The 21375-nt window shown below is 43.4% G+C and overlaps 1 protein-coding gene across 4 annotated transcripts in view; it reads left to right on the forward strand.

Annotated features, from left to right (window-relative positions):
* KRCC1 (lysine rich coiled-coil 1) overlaps positions 1-21375 on the forward strand; it is a 42082-nt gene that overhangs the window by 560 nt on the left and 20147 nt on the right. The window contains exon 1 of one of the 4 annotated variants that reach the window (XM_069101046.1): positions 18482-21021. The exons of the other annotated variants lie outside the window; for them this stretch is intronic. The gene's annotated coding sequence lies outside the window, so the exon portion shown is untranslated. Of the gene's footprint in view, positions 1-18481; positions 21022-21375 lie in introns of those variants that run through there. 4 annotated transcript variants of the gene reach the window in all.

The raw sequence follows: 21375 nt of genomic DNA on the forward strand, positions 1-21375 counted from the left end.
GAAGTATGGAAGGGTTAGAGAAGAAAGGCAGAGAGGGGGCACCCCAGAAAAAGGATGGGGTTAGGAGAGGAGGGGCAGAAAGAGGGAACCCCAGGAAGAGGGTATGGAAGGTTAGGAGATGAGATGGGGGAGAGTCAGGAGGCTCCAAGGCTTGGAAGGGAAGAAGTAAAGTGAATGCATACATACATATACATTCATACCTGTGTAGACATTTCTATTCCATGGAGACATATATCATATACGTGTGTATAAATGAGTGACTTTGCCCCCAAGTCTGCTCCACTCGCTCAGACTAGTCCTTGCAGAGAACATGCCGAGGTAGGAGGAGCTTCCTCACCCGGGAGTTCCATAAACCCATGAAATCAGGGTTCAGAGTCCAGTTCTTATCCCTTGCCTTCTTGTTGCTTTTGTGGCCCTTGGCTCAGTGGATAGAGAGCTGGCCAGGAAGGCCTGGGTTCAAGTCCTGTCCCTGACACATGGCTGTATTACCCTGGGCAAGTCACTTCATCCCAGTGCTATAGGTAGATGTAGCTCTCTAAAGTGAAGGTGTAGAAAACATGTTAGCATTGGCGGATAACACAGGATCCCAGAGGCACTCTATTCTCTAATATTCTCATCTTTAATTAAAAATAGGTTTGGAAAGGAATAGGATCATGGACCTCTGGGAAGGGCCTTAGAAGTCCTTTAGTCCAACCCATTCCTTTACAGAGGAGGAAGCTGAGACTGCACAGGTCCAGTAAATTCTTGCCCAAGGTCACAGGTGTGATTAACTGAGAGTGCTATTAAACACCAGTGAAAGAAAAGGAAAGCCCCTTACTGCCCGTGTAAGCAGGGACAGCTCAGAAGCTTCAGATTTCTGTGTAAATTGAAGGGCTTGGACTTATGGACTCATAGACCCCTGAGGGCCCTTCCAGCCTAAACTGCAGGAATCTCAGCAAATAGATGGGATGGTTGGTTGTCTTCCATGTGTTAAAGATGGGAAGTCCCTGTGTCACACAGCTGTTGAATGTCTGAAACCATATTTGAAGCCAGTGCCTTCTGACTCCCAAATACAGTGCTCTATGCCAGGCTGCCTCTCAGGTAGAGAATGGACAGCAAAGGGAAGGAGGGGGAGCCCACCTGCCATGTGGGGACAAGTCTAGGAGAAGGAGAAGGTTTGTTGGGAGACCTTGTGCCTCAAACATCAGGGGACCCCTTCTGGGGAGAAAACAGGAGACACGGGCAGAGTGAGATTGTTCAGTGTGCCCATCATTTTCAGGCTGAGGTCCTTGGCAGTGCACAGACAGCCTCCCAGGTTTTCAGCTCATATATAAAGATGGATTGGGCCACTGTGGGCACTAGCAAGGGGTCCCCCATAGGGCCTGACCTGATACTTCATCTTCTGAGCCGTGGTTCCCCTATATGGCAGAGCTCTGACATGACTTCCTCATTCTCACGGGATAATCAAACAGATTTTTAGGCACACAAAATACTAAGTACAAAGATCAGTAAAGCACTTCCTAAGGCCCAGCCCCCTAGTCATTTTCCACCCTTCTTCCCAGACCCTGTAGTCCTCACCTCACTATACTAACACTTTTTTCTCCTGAGAATGACACTTCTATAATGCTTCAGGCCCTTCTTCCTAAAAGAAGCAAATGTCCACCAGATCAGGGCCCACAGCTTCTTTGTTTGCCTTTTCTTTGGATGAATTCCATCTTAGTAGGCTTCAGGGAAACTTTTACACGATGTGAATTTTTAAAATTCTGCTCATTTATAATTGCTGTGTAAGAAGTGTACTGAAACTTTAAATGTTTTCATAACTTTTTCCCTTGGTTTTAGAACTGCCATTTAAAAGAAGACATCCTCCCTGTCCCCCCATGAGGGAGAGTAAACTTCTAAATACTATTTTTAAAAGCTTTGCAAGGCAGAGGGGCAAGGTAATTTTCTTGTTACCACTGGAGCACACTATGAAAATAGAAGCTTTCCCTTCACTTTAAATTCTTTTTGTGTGTGCTATACAAAGCATAATACTGATAGTTTTTTAAAATCCCTGAAATTAGTTTTACAGTGAGCAAGGTGACAGTCTTTCTTATGGAAATCACTACAGATGGAAGATTACTATTCTATATAATAGAATAGCATTCTGTGAATCTTAGAAGCCCCCTTTAAGAATTAGGCCTTGTTACCAGTGTATGTAATTGTTCTTTCTATTCAGAAATGGAAATCACTTAGGCATTTTCCTGCTCCCTCCTGCCCCCAAAGTGGAAGGTTGAGCTGTTTTTAGTTGTAGTGGCTTGTGTAACTCTATACGTGTCCTCAGGCTTGCCCTTCTCAGTGTCCTGTAATATGAGATAGACCGCTGACTGAGGTCAGTCACCATCTTAAAGGACATGAAAGAACGAGTGACTTGGTTCACATGTGCAATCTTTGGAGCACATTCACGTCCTCTTAGCAGACTGAAGCGCCAGGTGCATGATCCCTGCAGTACACAATACTTCATCACAGCAGGGTAGAGGGGTACTCTGGGCTCTAGCAATCAGTACACCCCACTTTCTAATCCTGCCTCTGCAGTGAGCCAGCTGTGTGACCATGGGCAAGTCACATCCCCTCCTCTGGAACAAGGGGCGCAGGCTAGACAATATTGAGGGTCCCCCATGGTTCTCAGGTTCTGTGATTCCAGCGTTACTTATTTGTGTTCTCTGTATGGCAACTCCTTACCTATTACAGTTAACACCAAAGCACATTACATGGGAAACCCTGACTAGTGACATGAACCCAGTGGTGCTATTCAATGAATAATGAAAATCCCAGCTTTAGTTATTGTCACATTCTTCTAATTCAGAATATTTTTTAAAAATCAAATAGAATTCTTCTGCTAGCTGAAGATATGAACCTTTTGTCATTTACGGTCAGGTGATTAACCTTGTCCCAAAGCTTTCTGACTGGACACAAGTGGTCGTTTTGAAGCACTCACATTTGTTTAGAGAGTTCTAAAAGTCTTAAGCATTTATAAGGAAGCAGGGTGGCATGATGGGTGGAGTGTTAGACTTGGAGTCAGGAAGATCCTCGGTTCAAAAGGTGCCTCTGACATTAACTGATGATCCTGGCACTTCTAAGTGACATACCTTAGCCTCTCTTGGGAGCATTATCCTCCAAGCAGCTCCCTCCCTAGGGCTTTTAAGTCATCAGGAGTGTTTATTGGCTGAGTTTTTCCCCTACTGAGAGTCACATCATACTGTAGTTCTAAGTCCTGGATAGGGGATAAGCAAGAACAAGGGGGAAAAAAGAATGGGCAGTTTTTGTTGTTTTTTTTTTTTTTTTACTTCTGGACAGTGCATTCCTGATAGTGTAGCTAAAAAACCATTCAGACCCTACTCCTGCCTCTCAAGATCCTGATCAGGTTATTATAGCAAAAGTATCAACTCTGAGCTGTAGAATGGGACAGGTGGATTCCATTACCCAATTAGGTCTCCAAGTGTGATCTAAAGGCATTCTAGTCTCTGGACTGTTTTTGTTGCTTTTAAAAGTTTCAAATAATCCTTGAGCAGCAAAGACTCGATGTTCCAGTAAGCAGATTCCTCAGAACCCTGGGTTCTGCTCTTCCCATCTGTCACTTGGGAGCTGTTCAGCACTCTGGCTTCCTGTTAAGATGAGGAAGCTTGTGTTTAGAGAGAGCTTTAAGCTTTGAAAAGTGCCTAATAGGTGCCTTGTCTAAACTTGACTCAAAAAAAAAAAGTCTCCTGGGAGGGAATGATCAGAGGTCAGCGAGAACTCTACAGGGAGAAACAAAAGCTGAAATGTTTTGGGGGAAATTAAAAACTTAGGCTCAAACCCAAACAATACAAAATGAAGACATTTCCATGAAGGGAAGCATTCTAAGAGCTCATGGTAAGAGGCATCATCCTGTTTTTCCAAGATACTGGTATTCCAATGACCCATATTTTTAAAATGTTTTTCACTCACCTGTGGCTCTCCTCCCTCAAGTACACGCATCATTTTTATGTTTCCCCACATACAGAAAAAGAAATGTAAGATACTTTTCACTGAGAATAAGGAAAATTCCTAGCTTCATTATTTCAACAACAATCAAATTATTTCTATTATACCATTTCTCTAAAGTAGTCAGCATGAATGTTTATCTTCAAGATTATGAGGCAGAGATACAAATATTTTGATACAGATGTTAATCAGATTCAAGTTAATTACCAGTATAAGAAAAAAAACCCCAGCAGATTGTATCATAGGGTTATCCTTCTAGATAATGTAGAACTTAATCATTCAGTGCAAGGAATGTTTTTTCTTTTAAACTATCTAGTGGGAATCATACTTAGAAGCAATGAATGAATGATAGAAAAAGCATTTACTTAGCTCTGTGTTCCAAGGACTGTGCAAAGACCTGGGGATACAGCTAGAAAAAAACCAAGACAATCCATGCTCTCAGGGAGATCTCACTAAGGGCTTTGCTCTTTGTGTCTGCACTAGGTAAGACGATGAGAACAGCAAATGCTTACATTATCCTGTAGTTCTTTCATGAAAAATACTAACTTGTTAGATTGGAATCCTATGCATTTATTACAGATAGTATTGTCTAAAAATTGACAGATTTAAAGGAGTATGAAGTGCTTCCCATGGAGGCAGCTAAAGTGGCTCAGTAGATGGAGTCAGGAAGACCCAAGTTCAAATCCTGCCTCAGTCACATACTGGCTTTGGGACTTTGGGCAAGTTACTTAACCTCTCAGCCTCACTTTCCCCTTCTGTAAAATGAGGATAAAAACAGGTGTTATCCTGGGAGGGTGTTCTGGACTAGGAAAGGCCTTCTGCCCAAGGCAGAATTTGGAAGGGTGGAGCATTCCAGGCATGGGGGACAGTCCTTGAAGAGGCTCAGGAACTGCATGGAGGCCAGTGTCACTGGGTTGCCAGGTTGCGGGAAATGGGGTGTAAAGTATAAGGAAGCTGTAGATAGAATGGGGCCAGCTTGTGAATGGCATTATGAGCCCAATAGCATCTTCTGTGTAATCCTGAAGCAATGGAGAGGGGGATATGGACAGACTAAGCCTTGAGGAACATCTCTCTGGCAGCCTAGTGAAGGATGAGCTGTAGTGGGAAAAAAACAGAGGCAGGCAGAGAGACCAACACAAGACTCTTGATATGATCCAGGCATAAAGTGATGAGGGCCTGCACCAGGGTGGTATGTGACAGGTGTCACGAAGGTAGAGGAAACAAGATCTGACAAAAGTGTTGGGTTTGTGGGGTAATGAATGCAAGGGGAAATGAGGATGGCCCTGACTTGGCAAGCTTGAGAAAGAACCATGGTGCCCTAAACAGTAACTGGGAAATTTGGTAGGAGAATTAGGAGAGAAGGTTAATGAGCTTTGTATGCTGAGTTTGAGATGCCTCCAGGACATCCAGTTGGAGATAGCCAGGAGGCAGTAAATAGGTGATTCTAGACTGAAGGTCAGGAGAGAGTTTAGGGCTGGCTAAATAGATTTCAGAATCAGCTAAGTAGAAATGATCATTGAATTGATGGAGCTGTTGAGATCCCCAGTGGATATAGTTTACAGTGAGAAGAGAACATTTCTATGGTGGTTATATATTTCTAGGACAAGAAAGAAATGTGGACATCCCTTGAAATTGCTTTTGAGATTCCACCTGCTGTGATAAAGAGAAAGTTCTTTGTTGTCACTGTCAACAGAGCAAGAGCTGCTCAGGACCCGGCGTTTTCAATAGCTCGGTGCCAGATTTTGCTCCCAGGTTGCCAGGATTTCATTGGTAGTGAAAGGCCAGATCAACTTTTCTTTCCCTATTTAGACAAGATGAAAATATGTTTCTATCTTTGTGGAGAGAGTTATTTAAGAGTAATGTCATGGCTCTACAAAATGCTGCATTCCCTCACATACGACTCTGGCAACTCAGTTCTTTAACATTCTGTTCCACATATAGGATTCAGATTTCAGGGGTGGGGGGAGAGAATGAAATGAAATTTCGTGTTTCCTTATTTTCTTGGGAATTATCCCAAGGGGCTTTGCAAATAAGAGAACTTTAACAAGGGTTTATGGAATAGAAAGTTGTGAATTCCAAAATTTAAAACCAGCACTCTTGATGAAAGCAAACATCTTTTTCCTTTGGAAACAAAATTTTCAAATCACAGAACACTTAGCCTTTTTAATACATCAGGAAATTTCACACTGTTCTTAATGTGCCATATGTCAGGATCCATTCACCCTAAACTCTCACGTCAGTATATAAGCCTAAATAATGACCAGAAGTATTTTTCCCGTAAATAGATAGTTTTGAGCTTACTTAAAATGGCACTGAGACTCTTAGAAACACACACACACACACACACACACACACACACACACACACCCAGGAGAGGTCATAGGTTTTTTATTTTTTTTGGTTTGGTTTGGTTTTAACCAATGAAGTTACCTAGGTAATTTATTGCTAGGTTCATTTGGAAAAGAAGTGTTGCCTAGTGGCTAGCACAAGGGTGGGGGACCTGTGGCCTTCAAGCTACATGTGGCCCTCTAGGTCCTCAAGTGGGGCCCTTTGACTAAATCCAAACTTCACAGAACAAATCCCCTTAACCCAAGGATTTGTTCTGTAAAATTTGACTCAGTCAAAAGGCTGAAAGGACCTAGAAGTCCACGTGTGACCTTAAGCCCACAGGTCCCCCATCCATGGCACTAGAGAGCCAACCATGGAGTCAGGAAGACCTGAGTTCAGGTCCTTACTCTGACAAGTAGTAGTAGATACACACACACACACACACACACAGAGTATGTGTCCTCAGGGCATATCCCTTCACTAAGTGCCCTAACCCACTAAGGCTTCTTGCCAGGTTGCAAGTCTGCATCAGTGGAAGGAATTTCTACCTTGGGAATTCTTCAAACCAGTGAATGGGCAGCTTCCTGTGTATGCTCCCATCCTTCTCCCCAAAGATTCATGTTTATCAAATAAGTAAATAGACCTAACCTTCCATAAAATCATTAGAGTAACAGTAAGCCTTTGAGCAGAATTGGACACTAAGCAAAAGTGGTATAAATTCCATCAGTGGTCTTCATGTCTTCAGCTGCATAAGCATTAGCAGTTGTCGTTGGACATAATCAGTTCTCATCTTGCCAATCCATCTCCAGAGACATTTATGTAAGCATGGAGTCTTTATAATCCTTCCTGCCTTGAACTTTATCATTAAATGTCACATACAAAAAAGCAGTGATGTCTAAAGTCACTTGATATTATCTAATAGAATTAGTTAAGAAATGGATGTAAATTGCTATCTCTGCTGGCTGGGTGACTGGGCAGGTCATCTAACCTCTCACTGACCCAGGCCCCTCCCCCAGACCTTGTTAGTGAGCAAGGCCCACTCTGCATTGGTGAAGGACATTCCTTACATCAGGGATCCTCAGGTCCACACCAAATACAAATGGATCAGTGTAGGAAAATTGGGGGGCAGTTGGCCCTAACTTTCTGGGTAATTTGTGCTTTCTAACTGATGGCTAGAAACCAAATGGCAGTTTCTATGATAAAAGATTTTATAGAAAAAGGAAACCCTGAATGTCCAAATTGAAAATTATTTTCAAGGAAAGGCATGTTGATTGTGGCTGTCCCTAGGGAAGGCTAGATGTTAGTTCTTTGGGGTACCCTCCAAAAAGGGAAATTCCTTACTTACTGAGAGCACTCATTCTACTTTTGGAGTGTAATTGTAAAGTTGTTCATTGCCAAGATTTTCTTTGTGAGAAGCCTAACTCTGCCTCTTGCTTCCCTCCCCCCCCCACCAAAGTTCCTAGTTATGCTCCCTAAGGCCAACAGAATACATCTGATCTCTCTTCCTCATGACTGATAGCCTTTCCAGGTTCTCAAAGACAGCTGTCCTGCCCTCTAGTAACTCTTCTCCAATCAAACTCCCCCTAGGCTCTTCCTCTGATCCTCTGGAACGCGATTTCCAGGCCCCTGGCCATTTTTGTCGCCACCTTCTGGACACCCTGCAGCTTTTCTATGTCTTTTAAAAAATGTTCACCCAGAACTGAAGAGAATATTACCTACATGGTTTGATCAGGGCACAGCACAGGGGCACTCTTGTCCCCCTTTCTGTGGAAACTCTCTCAGCCCAGGCTTCCATACCACTCTATTGACTTAGATGAACATATTCCCTCATTCTTTTTCATAGGGGATCTCATTTACTCATGTTGGTCCCAGGTTGTACTTGGGGTATGGGGATGATCATTTCTTTTGATTCCAAGGATAGTACCTGACACTTATCCATATTAAGAGAGCTGGACTCAGGAGATGCCTGAGTGAGACAGTGAGTAATAATTGCTATGGACCATGCAGCCAGCCTGGTAATGAGCCTCACCAAACTGAGCTGATCTGCTCCTCAGACAACCAGATGCATACCTGAAGCCTTTCCATCTGGATAGGGCCTCTCTGCTGTCCATGCTTTTTACGGTCAAATGAGGTGATGTCTGTAAAGTACTTCCAGGACAGTGAAACATGCATTAGAGCCCAAAATCCCTCTCAGCATAACTGGCATGGAATGGCACCAGTAGATGCTTGAAAGGTTCAGTTAGTTCAGGACCTTTGTATTCAGCAAAGCTAAACTACACCTTACTCTGAATGTGCCCAGAATCAAACTGAAATAAGTTTACTTATAATAATGGCTTTGCCTTCTTTTCCCTTTCATGTTCTTATTTCAGACTTCTCAGTTCAGTAAACATTAAGTGCTGACTATGGGTCAGGCACTGTGCTAAGTGCTCGGGGATCAAAAAGAGGCAAAAACCAGTCCCTGTCCTCAATAACAGCCAGTTTCTGAGCTCCTATCCTATTTTTCCCAGTAAACAAAGTATTCACATCCATTCTGCACAGTGGACTTTACAGTTATGTATGTGATAGTACATTGTGCTGAATTCTACAGAGGCCATGTTTGTAGCTAACAGACACATGTATCTGTATGTGGTCCAAATTATCTGTAATTCCCCTATTAGAAGTAGAAAGGTTGAAAAGGAAGAAAGTTGTTCTAGAACAGGGGTTAATGCACCCGGAGCACATAGCCCCCCAAGGGCTTGTGGGTAGATTTCAGAGTCTGTGAACTTAAGGGGGAAATACATCTTGATTTCCTTTGTAATCCGAGGAATTTTTATTCATTTGAAACTTTTATTGGAAAATTGTCCATAGGTTTCCCCGACTGTCAAAGGGTCCATTCTACACCCCCAAAAGGGCCTTTGTTGTAGAGCATCTCTTTGCAATTTAGTGGCATCCAGAGAAACTTTGTAACACCTTTGATTTTTATTGTATCACCTGCCCCTAAGTTACTAAGTGGGGCCTGAGAAGCATGTCACGCACCTGCATAAACACTAATTGTGGTTCTGAAGTGTTTCCTGGTATCTCTAGCCTTAGTCTTCTTTGTCAGGTTTAGGAGTGATCAGGAAAATGTCATCAAACAGAACAGAGACAGAATTTGACACTGTAGCCTTGTGAATCAGTTTAGGGTGCCCTGAAATGGGGCCACAGCAAGGCTCCTCTCCTAAGTCTCCCTGCCCACTGTCTCCTCCAGGCACGTGGTGCTGTGGGGAAACTGGCCTTGGAGCCAGAAAACCTGACTCCAGTTTGGCCCAACACTTGCCACCTCTGACCTCAGGCTGATCTCTGACCATCATCCTCCTTATCTGAAAAATGGAGAAAGTTGTAGCATGACCTGCTTCACCAGCTTCTTCTCAAAAAAAAAAAAAACCCTTGTAAACTATAAATATGAGCCAATATTCATTTCTATTTCCTTCAGTACATTATTGAGCCTTCTTTGGGTTCTTTCTTAAACCACATAACATTTCCATATTCTCTTTTCTTCTTCCAGAATTCAAAAAAATGTCAGAATTCGCTATCAAGGGAGCCCCTGTTGGTGCATTATTCTGTGCAGGGCATTTCCTGCAGCTCTCTCCCCTCTCTGGGCCTATAATCACTGGAGCTGCTTCCCCTCTTCAGTTCTGTACCATTTCTGGGGTTAAGTCTAACCTCTTCTTTGGAGCACGTGTGTATACACACGCACACACACACACACTCACACCACATACACACATTCACACACACACACACTCCACTTGCCACAAATCAACACAGCTTGAAACTGTCACATGAGATTTGTAAACCAGCTCTTTGTAGGAGCCCGGCACCTTGCCAGTGTCCTTCCCAAAGCTGCATGTCCGTTCCAGACGTGCAGGTATCCTCTCTCCAGAGCCGACTATGTGCCCAGCACACAGACCGCTAGGAGGTCTTTAGATTGCTCATCTCTATCATGGGGATGACAGTGCTTATACTCTTCACCTCACAGGCAATTATGCAAACCCAGTGGGAACAATGAGTAGAGGCTCCAGTAGGGAGGGAAAGAGGAATCAGGTCATACAGTGTGGGGGTGGTTAAATAAGACAGCTCATATGAAATGTTTGCCAAGCTCACTGTAGTCTTGTGGGGGAGGTAGAGCCAAAAAGCCCATTTTAAAGATGAGGAAACAAGCTCAGAGTTAAAATGACTTGTCCAAGAACACACAGTTAATAAGTGTCAGAAGCAGCATTTGAATCCTTGTCTTCTGACATTGGGTCCAGTGCCTTTGCCATTAAGTCAGGGCCTTGTACATTTTGTAGCTTACCTTTATATGGCACTTTATGATACTGCAAAATACACTTTTCCTTCTGTTCTCACAACAACTCCATAAGAAAGGTGGTACAAAGTAATATGCTATTTTTAAAGATGGAGAAACTGAGGTACAGATTAGGCGACCTTCCCTAGGGTTCATTCACTAGCAGAGCTGGGCCTGACTTACTCCAAGCACAGAATCTGAGAGCTGGAAAGGACTTGGGGGCCATTTAGTCCAGCCCACATCTAACTACCTCTTTCACCCTCCTGGCAAGTTGTCATCCAGACCCTCCTGAAATCGAGTCTCCAGTGAGGGGTGACCCAATGCCTCTTGAGGCAGCTCAGCTCTAACTAGGAGCACCCTTACATCATCCTCACATCAAGATTAAATGTGCTTCTTCTCAAATTCCCCCTCCTCCTGCCTTCTGGGGCCAAGCAGAACAGTCTGATACTCATGTCCCCTCCAGCCTTTCCTTTTCCTAGGCTAAACATTCCCAGTTCTTTCAGCTTATTGTCCCATGAGATGGACTCAAGTCCCTCCACCATCCGACTTGTCCTCAGGATGCTCTTCAGCTTCTCAATGTCCTGCTTAACCTGTGGTGCCCAGACTTGAAGGCAGCAGGCAGGCCAGGGAGATCTGATGAGGGCAAAGGACAGTGTGATTGTTGGCTCTCTCACTGCACTGTACGGTGGCCTCAGAAGTCCCCTTCTGCTCTCAAGCAGCGATCCTGTGATTCTGTAAAGTCAGCTACATCACTCTCTGACTCAGGGAGCTTGCAGTCCCCCCATATGCCTTTCATACAAATTGCTGTCTAACTGTATGTCTTTGCCATGTTATGCTTGCAAAATTGATAGTTTTTGTACCCAAGCAAAAGACTCTATATTTATTCCTCTTTAATTTCATCTTACTGTAGTCATTCCCATGCTCTCGGCCTAGACTTGCAAACTATAGAGTCAAATCTGTAGTAAAATTTTATTTAAAATGTAAAAACTTCTTAGCTGGGGGGTCATACAAAAATAGGCAGAGGGCCAGATGTGGCCTGTAGGCCAAGCTTTGTCACCTCCTGCTATAGATTGGCAGGATCTCCTGGCTCTCACCCAGCGTGGTGCCATCTACATACTTGACAGACATGCTGTTTATGCCTTTAACACACTCAGTTCCCTGGTCTTCCACTCTGGAGACCACATTGACTTTGAGCAGTCAACTTGGGGGACATTTGGCATCCAGCCAATTCTGCATCTGTCTCCATGTATTGCCATCTAGTCCACATCTCTTCATCTCTGTGCACACAAAGTACAAGGTACTTTATCAAATACTTACCTAAAATATGAGTAAATGCTATGTATTCTATAGCATTTCCCTTAGCTAGGAATCCTGTTTAAACCCTGTCATAAAAGGAAATGAAGCTGGTCTGGCGTAAGCTGTTCCTGATGTCAGACTGATTCTTTGTAAGCACTATTTCCATGTCTAGAATCACCAACCATTTCTAGTGATCCTTTCTAGAATTTTCCTATATCTTAAGCCCAGTACCCTTTGGAGAATGGGCTATAGACTAAGAAATACAGGCAGTCATAAGAAATACAGAGGTCATGTAAGAAGGTAGGGCAAAATATTATGGGGCCCTTTTAGTCCTTAAAACATTATAGTCCTCAAAGAAGCTCCATAGTCTGCTTAAAGAGTTATATCCTCTTAACTGCCTGTAATTTTGAGGAGTTTGGAGGGAGCTAAAATATTTGGTCATCTCTCTTAGAAGGTCATGCTTACATGCCATGACTTTCGAATGTATTTTCTTAAAACAGATTAAGAACTTTTTTTGTTCCCCTACAAGAGGAATATTCATTTAAGGAACATTTACAAAAGAAAGATAGCTTTAACTTTAGTTGATTTTTTTTTTAAAGAAAGCTAATTGGAATTTATAGCTAAATGTGACTTTAGATATGTGTAGGCTTCTCTATTATTTTGAATGGAAATGAGGTTCCATAGAAGTTGTAACTTACCCAAAATTAAACAGCTCATTGATGAGATAAGGTATCCTGGATATCAGTCTATAGACCTTGCTGTCTCCCTAAAGCCTTTAACCATTTAAAAAAATTTTTAACTGAGAAACAGTTGTATTCCATAATTCTTAGCAAAAAACATATTTCAGTTCTATATTATGATGATTAAGGGAGGCTGGAAAAAAGATCAAGTCAACCAGAAGTGAGAAAGGCCAACATTTCCAGCCCCTTTAGGCCATGCTCACAACTCCATACCTCCAAGGTTCTCTTTGAGTATTTTGGCCTTTAAACCTCTAACACCCTGGGAAAAGCCAAAGCCCTGGTGGGGTCAGCCAACTCCTTTAGGGCCTCACTGGTCTACCCATGAAGCCTCATTCATTGTCTCCTGATCAACTTTTATTTGCTTCCTACACACACCATTCCTGAATGGGCCTGCAGTGATCACATTTCTCCTTTCCCTAGCTGACCCACCACTACCAACCATTCTCCCCAATTGTATTTATACCACCTGGGCCTCTTCAATGTTGTATCTAATTTCCTATCATATTGACTATCCCTATTCCCATGTGCAGGATAGGATTAGATTCTGAAAGCTATAACAGCAACCCAACTAAAATTAAGGAATATAACTTCAGCAATCTCCCTGGCATCTGCTCTTTCACACAGCAGGCTATCTCTCAAAGGTTTTCTCTGACTCTTGTAGAAATGGGGAATCTTTAGTCCCAAGATTTTGAAAACACATAGAATTTTATAGATTTCATCCATTGTCATATTAGGATTTGGAGGCAGGAAGGAATTAACTAGTACAATCCTCTTGTGAATGAGGAAACAGACCCAGAGAAATGAAGTCACTTAAACAGTGTCACATAAGTAGTAAACTGATCATCAGCCTCAGATTTTTTGTCTCCCAATGAGCTTCCACTCCACCCCACTGCCACCTTATTTTCATGGTTCACCACAGCAGTCCCATAAAAAGCTCCATGCAGGACTTGGGCAACTCAGTATTTCCTCTGCCTGTCTCACCCTTTTGTTTTTCTCCCTTTTATTTCTTCCTCTTCTCCCTTCCCAATCCTTGCCATTACCATGGAATTGAAGTATAAAGCATTTTTTTAGTTGAATTGAACTTTGGGTTCCCTATTATTTTTAAAATGAGAAGTTTACCTTTCATAACTTAAAAAGAAATATCAAGTCATTATTTGGTCTTGTCAATCAATTAATACCCACTCCCAGTCCTTTGTTGTGTAAAAATAAGAAGTTACATTTTAAAAACATTTTTCTGAATTATAACTGTTTAAAGGCTAACACAATACAGATTTAATACAAATTTAAGAGACTCACAGTTGACTAGATTCTTCAATCGATGTTCTTCAGTCAGTTCATTTCCTACATGGCCCTACTTCAGTCCTTCTTTAGTCCATTGCAAATGTCTTAATTTTATTTTTTCAGTTTTTAAAAGACCAGATAGTGTGGTCTTTCCCAGATTTAGAATTCAGAGAATTTCAGATCTGATGAACCCCAGCGGTTCCCTAGAGGGGCCCATTGGCCATCTAGTTCAGTTTATAACTGAAAAACAATTCCTTGCCAGAGTGTACCTGAAAAGTCATCTTTGACTGGAAACCTTCAGTAAGTTGTAGAGTTTCTAGGAATCCTAAATTTAAGTCCCTGACTCATTTAATTCCTAAAAGATTTATGACAATACCAGGAGAGCAAAAATTCTTTAAAATTTTCTTATGATCACATCAGTTTTGTAATTCATCCAATTTATATTTTTGAACATCTGAAATGGTCTTATGTCTGTTGTGGAATCATTCTGTTACCGTCAACACCAAGTCATGTGCCATATTACGTTCAGAAGACCAACTACCTCTCTTCACCTTTGAATTTAAAAGACTTATCTAAATTTCAAACCTCAAAAACCTGTCTTCTCTGAATATCTCTCTGTCCCCCAACTGAATGTAAGCTCCTTGGAGACAGACGTGATTTGTTTTTCTGTCTTGGAATTTTCATCACTTAACATTGGTACTCTTTATGTAATAGGCAAATAATATGTGGCTATTGAATTGAATCAAATGTATTCCATAGTAAAACATAGTATCCGAATTGCTAACCTTTGCGGTTGTATAGTGCCTGTTTCAGAAACGTACTTCAGTCACTATGTTTTGGTTGATTCTAAACTCATTTTCCTGAAGAAAGATAGAAGGCTGCATGTGCTCTATTCTGCAAAAAGAATGATTTACATATTTATAATTGTACTCAAACTAGAATGATGCCTCTTCCTTGCCTGAACTAAAAGGTAGAATAAGAGGAGCTATTGATCTGTTGAGTTCGTGGGTGGGCATGAATGTTATTAAGAAATAAAATTCTGGCAAATCCTTATATTAAATATGAGGAAATTGACATAAGTATGTAAATATTTTAATGAGAATTCTAGAAAGCAAGTGCAAGTCTTCAGAGAGTTAAATCCAAAAAGTATGGTCTGGTAGGAAAGAACCACAGCAGATGATTATTTCTTCATACCAGGCATTCAGGGAGGATTGGTGCTGCAGACAGTCCAAAGTTACATGCAGTGTTCATTCTTTTTAGCCAGATTTTCAGATTAATGTAAGGAAAAATAAATGGACAGCTAAGGATTAGAGCTGTCAAATAATTGAATGGGCAGCATTGTGAGATGTTTTTGGTGTTCAAGGGTGACCAGCAGACAAGGGTGATGTTGAAGAAATTCCTCCTTTGGATAGACTGAACTAGAGAGGTGCTAATACTCTTCTGTCTGACTCTCAAGATTATCGTTCTGTTTCATTAAGTATTTTTAAAGTACTTTCCTTCTCCCTCCTGTGCCACATGTCTGTCCCCGACACCTTAACCATGCTCAGGGCCCAGAAGCAATAGTAAGTGTTATTAGCATTATAGCTGACCTAAATTACAAGTTAGACAAGTTGTTTAATGTGAGAACTCAGCCACCAAGTGTAACACAATGGGGGGAGGTGTTTGGCCTCCCCAAAACCCAACTTAAAAGTGAACTTTTGGGAAACAACCTATCAGATGGCAGTCTTTCTTTCCATAACCCCTTAGAAACATGGGTAATTTCCCCTAAATTTTGAACGGGCCAAGAAGATTCAGGATGAAATGACCCCCTGGCCAGCTCCACAGTTGAGCTGGGGTTGGGGGTGAGGCAGGTAGAGTTTGGGAGTCCCTCCAAAAACCACACGTTGACTTATGACTCCTCCTTCTCTCTTCTCTCTGATGGTGCCTCTTCCCACTCATGGCCCCTGCAGTAGAGGACCAAAGTCTAGTGGAGTCTTCAGCTATGTTTTCCTTTGGTGTGAGGGAGGTTACAGAGACAAGCCATATTTTGGTACATCTGTAGATTTCTTGGTAGTCACAAAGTGCTTTCACAAGGGCTGAGGGACAGATGCTGGTTTGACTTGGCCCTAGTCTAAGTACTAAATGCATCCCATGGATCAGAGGTTCTCCTGTCTTCAGCTCCTTAGCAGAGGAGGGACATTAGGGACCACCTGGGCCAACCCCTTCCTCTTTGTGGGTGAGGGGGGTAGACTGAGGCAGCCAAGGAGCACCAGAGGGCCTTAGCAATGGGCCAACAGTCAGGGAGAACTGAGTTCAGATGGCTGCCCAGGTACTCACTAGTTGTGTGACCCTGGGCAAGTCCCTTCACCTCTGCCTCAGTTTCCTCATCTGTAAAATGGGAATCATAATAGCTCCTAGCTTCCAGGGCTGTGGTATGGATCAAATGAGATATTTCTGAAGAGTTAGATAAATGCTAGCTGTTGTTATCATGGCAGTGGTTATGAAACTAGGGCCCAGAGTAACGAATTCTCATTTGTCTAATCACAGCAGAACCAGCACTTAAAACCAGGACCTCTTTACTCTCAATGCCAAGCCTCCTCTAGTCCACTTCCGAGGAGTTGCTGTGCTTTTTTTGCTAGTTTGCCCTATTCTTTCTTCGTTCCCTAAACCCTTGGCAGAGTCTTTTTCTGTGGTCCCCAGACCACCAGCCCTCCTCCCTCCTGACACTGCCTCAGCTTGCAGACATGGTCTGGCAGCATTCTGTTCTCATCTGTTTTCACTCAGTGGCCCCGAGTCAGGCTTGGGCATCCATCACTCTGTTTTCATCTTGTCCATGTGTCCTTGAGGACCTTATCAGCTCCAGATTAGCCTCATGTCATCTGTGCAGAACTATCTCCAGCACTCCTGGGTCACCTTACCAGCTCCAGATTAGCCTCATGTCATCTGTGCAGAACTATCTCCAGCACTCCTGGGTCACCATGCTTATTACTCCCCACAGAGTTGTCTTCCAGACTCTGATGGCTAAATCCTCATTTATTTTAGGAGAATGTTCATCTAAATCATGAACACCCTTCAGTTATATTTCAGTCCCTGCCTCCAGTCGGGTTGTTGTTCAGTCATGTCTGACTCTGTGACCCCATGTGGGGTTCTCTTGGCAAAAACACTGGAGTGGTTGCTTTGCCATTTCCTTTTTCAGCTCATTTTACAGATGAGGGAACTGAGGCCAATAGGCTTAAGGGACTTGCCTAGAGTCACACAGCCAGTAAGTGTCTGAGGCCATATTTGAACTCAGGTAGATCGGCCTTCTTGATTCCAAGCCCAGTGTTCTATCCATTGTACCTCTGAGGTACCCTAATCATTGGGTTCGACTAGCGTTGGGGGGGGGAGGTAAAGTACAGTTTTCCCACTATAACCTTATAATAGTTAAATGATAACTTTAGAGAAGATGGAGGGCAACATAGACTTGAGACATTAGAATTGTGTGTGCACAGAAAAACTTAATTGTCTTTGTAAAAGTGAGAAAAAAGTAATAAAGACCCACATTATTAGCAAGGAGGCAATGTGAAATTGTGGATAGAATCAGAAACATGTGGGTTGAGTGTGACCATGGGCAAATTATCTTCACTTCCAGTGCCCTAGATTCTCACTAAATCTCTATCAGTTACAGATAAGCTGCTGACCTGTATCAGTGAAGGAAGTTTACACACTGGAAGTCCCCCACAGATCTGGCTCCTCCTGCCTCTCAAACAAAACATTCTACTCAATTTAAATCTTGGTTGTTTCTGTTGGGCAGCTACAGGGGAGGGAATAGAACCTTAATTAGGGGGTCATTTCCACTTCATAATTACTCACCGTTCTTGTACCTGTATCCAAAAGTTGTCCACCAGTGATGTATGAGAAGAAAGAGTGTCTCAGGGTCTCCTGTCTTGCTCCTCAGGCAGCATTTCCCCTTGTTGTAAATCACCACCTCCAGGGGAAGAAAAAGCATCTCGGGTATAATCCTGCATAAGCACACTGTGCTGGGTGCAAAGGAGGCAGAGAAGCCCAAGCCACTCTTCTTATTCCAGGGGCACTCAGTCTAGATGGGAAGAGAGCCCATAGATGGAAGAAGGCTGACTGTGCAGCCCACTTCAGATGGAGCCTCATGGAGGAGATCTGATTTCAGAACAATAGCCAGCATGCAGATAGCACTTTAAGGTTTGCAAAGAGATGCACAAATATTTTATTCTCACAGCCACCTGGGAGGGAGATGCTATGATTATCCCCATTTTATAGATAAGGAGATGGAGGCAGGCAGGGTGAAGTGACCTGCTGGGGGCCACACTTCTAGGAGTTATCTGAGGTTGGATTTGAACTCAGGTCTTCCTGACCCAGGCTCAGGGCTCTGTGCCCCAGGGTACCCAGTAGCTGCCTCACGAAACACCAACTGTCTCCCTTTTACCTCTAGTATCAAGGACAAAGTTCTCTGGCAATGAAAGGCCTTCACAGACTGGCCGCTTCCTCCCACCAGCCTTCCCACACACTGCTCCCCTCCCCATGCTCACCATCCAGTCACCCCTGGCCCCTTTGCTTTTGCATCCCTCCCTCCTCCATGTCATTGCACCTCAAATCTACAGGGCCCTCTCCTCATCTCCCTGGCTTCCTTCACGACTCATTTCCAGTGCCCACTTTGGCAGGAGGCTTTTGCCAGGATTCCCCTCTGCCTCCCAACCTTCTGTGCCCTCTGTACCCATCTTGGATGTGCCCAATTTGTTAACGTCAGAGCTCCTAGAGGCTGGGGGAGAGAGACCTGGAGTTGCCTTTCTTTGTATTCTTAGCACTCAGCACAGTGCCCTGCAGTATAAACCCTTCCTTAATCAATAGTTGACTGAGTCAGCTAGGAGAGGTAATGGCCAGATTGATGAGGACCTTGAATAATAAAGTAAGGCATTTAAGCTTTACCTGTGAGCAGCAGGAAACCATTGACACTCTTTGGGCAGTGGAAGTGCTGTGTTCAGAGCAGTAGTTCAGCCAGGTGAGTTTGGCAGGTGTGTCTGCGGGAGGGGTAAACTGGAGGAGGGAGTGTCTGTGGGCATGGGAGCCATTACAGTAAATGGTGATGACTCATACAAATGGAAAAGACATGGAATAGAAGGATGCCAAGACTCCCTGTTCAGCAGAATAGCGGGTGAGCCCCAGCTTGTTCCTTGAGGTATCTAGAGGTTAAGGGTCACTTTTCCTAAGGTTCAGGTCTGACCACATTACCTCCCCCAAACACACCTCATCCAAGGTCACAGAAAGCTGCATCATGTCAACCCAGATTTGCCCAAATCCTAGGCCCCACTGCCTCTCTATGAATAATCGTTAGGAGTGGCGACTTAGTGGATGTAGAAGGAGATGGTTGTTAAGGAAGACTCTGCTGGCGAGAGATAATGACTGACTTTTACAGAGATAGGGAAACCCCCAAAGGGATAAGGCTGCATGGTGTCATAGAGAATGCACTGGATTGGGACTCTGTTTTCTGTCTTACTTCACTTAATCTCTGGGTTTCAGAAGCATCCTCACCTGTAAAAGTGTTATTTGGGATTCATAGACCTCTAGTGAGGTGGGAAAACAGGCTGGAAAGGGTAAGTGATGTGCCTAGTGTGGCAATGCTAAAGGCAGGATCTAAGCCTGGATGCCCTCCACAGCAGCACTCCTCTCCCCAGCACCGTCCCATTGGGTCCTGCCCAGTCCTTTGGCCCATGAGTACTTAGCATTCAATTCTAGTTTCTCTGGAGCCTCTGAAAAGCTGCTTGTTTTCTTTAGATTTCCATAAACAGGGTTCTAAGTATATGCCTCTGCAGTAAGTTTTGATAGTCACCAGGGGGAGGCATTTACCCCTTTTTGATGGAGGGTTTTCAATGTACTTTCAAGTCCATGCAAGTCCATGCCCCCTGGGAAAATCAAGTTTCATTTTTTCGGTCTGACACTACAGACGATCCCCGATAGGAGTTACCATTCTAGGCAGCCTTTTTAGTTGGCTAGCTTTAGAGACAATGATGGAAGTTTCTTGCATAGCAGAGTCTAGAGATAATTAGATTGTCCCATCCAACCCCACCTTCTTAAGGTACAGAAGCCCAAAGATGCCCAGTGACTATTTGCCCAAGGTTTGCAAAAGCAAAGGGGCCAGGGGTGACTGGATGGTGAGCATGGGGAGGGGAGCAGTGTGTGGGAAGACTGGTGGGAGGTATTGGTGTAGCCAGGCCTAGAACCCAGAACTCCTGCCTCCTATTGGGTGCTCTTCCATTATGTCACTAATGTGCCTGTTTTTAAAGAGTTGTTTAAAGTAAATCAAAGGTTCCTGTAGCATCAAAACAGCTCATTAAATGATTTCTAACATAGCTCTGAGATGTATTTATACTGGACTTAAACTTTTGGGATTTATCAAGCAAACCTTTCATCCATTCAATGATGCTGTAAAGCATAGCTTGTGTGAACATGTCCCTCTGCTTGGTGGCTTTTCCCCCAACTTCTCCCAGCTACTTCTCATTGCTCCTTCGAGACCAGGGACAAATGCTGTCTGCTCCATTAAGCCTTCTTGGATCCCCCTTCCAGAAGTACTCCCTCCTCTTCTAAATTCTCAGAGCATTTGTGTTCTTTCACTCTCTTTCTTACTTTGCAGACACTGGTCACACTTCTCCTCTTCTGTTAGGCTACCAGCTCCTTGAGACAATAGGCAGTATCATATTCTCTGTATTCCCAACACCACCTTGTGGGCTTTGCACATAGTGAGTGGTAAGTATTTGTCAAAAAGCAAAAGGCTCATCATCCATTTAGAGCTCAAGGGACCCCAGACACCTTCTGGTCCCACCTGCTTATTATACAGATGAAGAAACAAACTGAGGCCTAGGGAAGATAAGTGCCTTGGCCACTGCTGCCCAGATAGTGAGTGACAGAGCCAGGCTCTAAAAGCAGCAGCATTTCAACTCCACCCCCCCCCCTTACCCCTGCCCCAATGAAGTATTCACAATATGTTATAGAAGGCTTGGAGGGGTTTGTATCTCACACTCGGGCTGGCAGAGTCTCACAAGATGTTTTTTTAGGACTTGGAGTGGGATGTAGATCCTAAGGAGAAGTCCTGAGAGTTCTATCTAGGTAAGTTGTGACAGTCCCCAGCAGATAGATCTCATGGCATAGCTTGTGCATGGTGAAGATGTACTGTCCTTTGTGCTTTGATATACGAGTGGGAGAAGTGTTTTGTGACATGGCTGGTATCATGTTTGTGCCAGCTACAAAAGGATGTGTGCCCACCTTTCTTAAAAAAGCTTTGTGGTTCCTTGTGATTCTCAGGTAATGGGTGGTGTAGTACCTGGAACTTGTGACTGTCTTAAAACAATTTAGTTTGGTCATTTTGTTTGCATTTAGTTTGGTCATCTGCTGGGAAACAAACATTCATACATGATTTTCTGAGCCAAAGGCAGAATTATTGCCTAAGAATACAAATCATTA

Source organism: Petaurus breviceps, unplaced genomic scaffold (genome assembly GCF_028583685.1).
Source record: "Petaurus breviceps papuanus isolate PSGF00001 unplaced genomic scaffold, PetGlider_PUasm1.0 446, whole genome shotgun sequence".
NCBI lineage: Eukaryota > Metazoa > Chordata > Mammalia > Diprotodontia > Petauridae > Petaurus > Petaurus breviceps.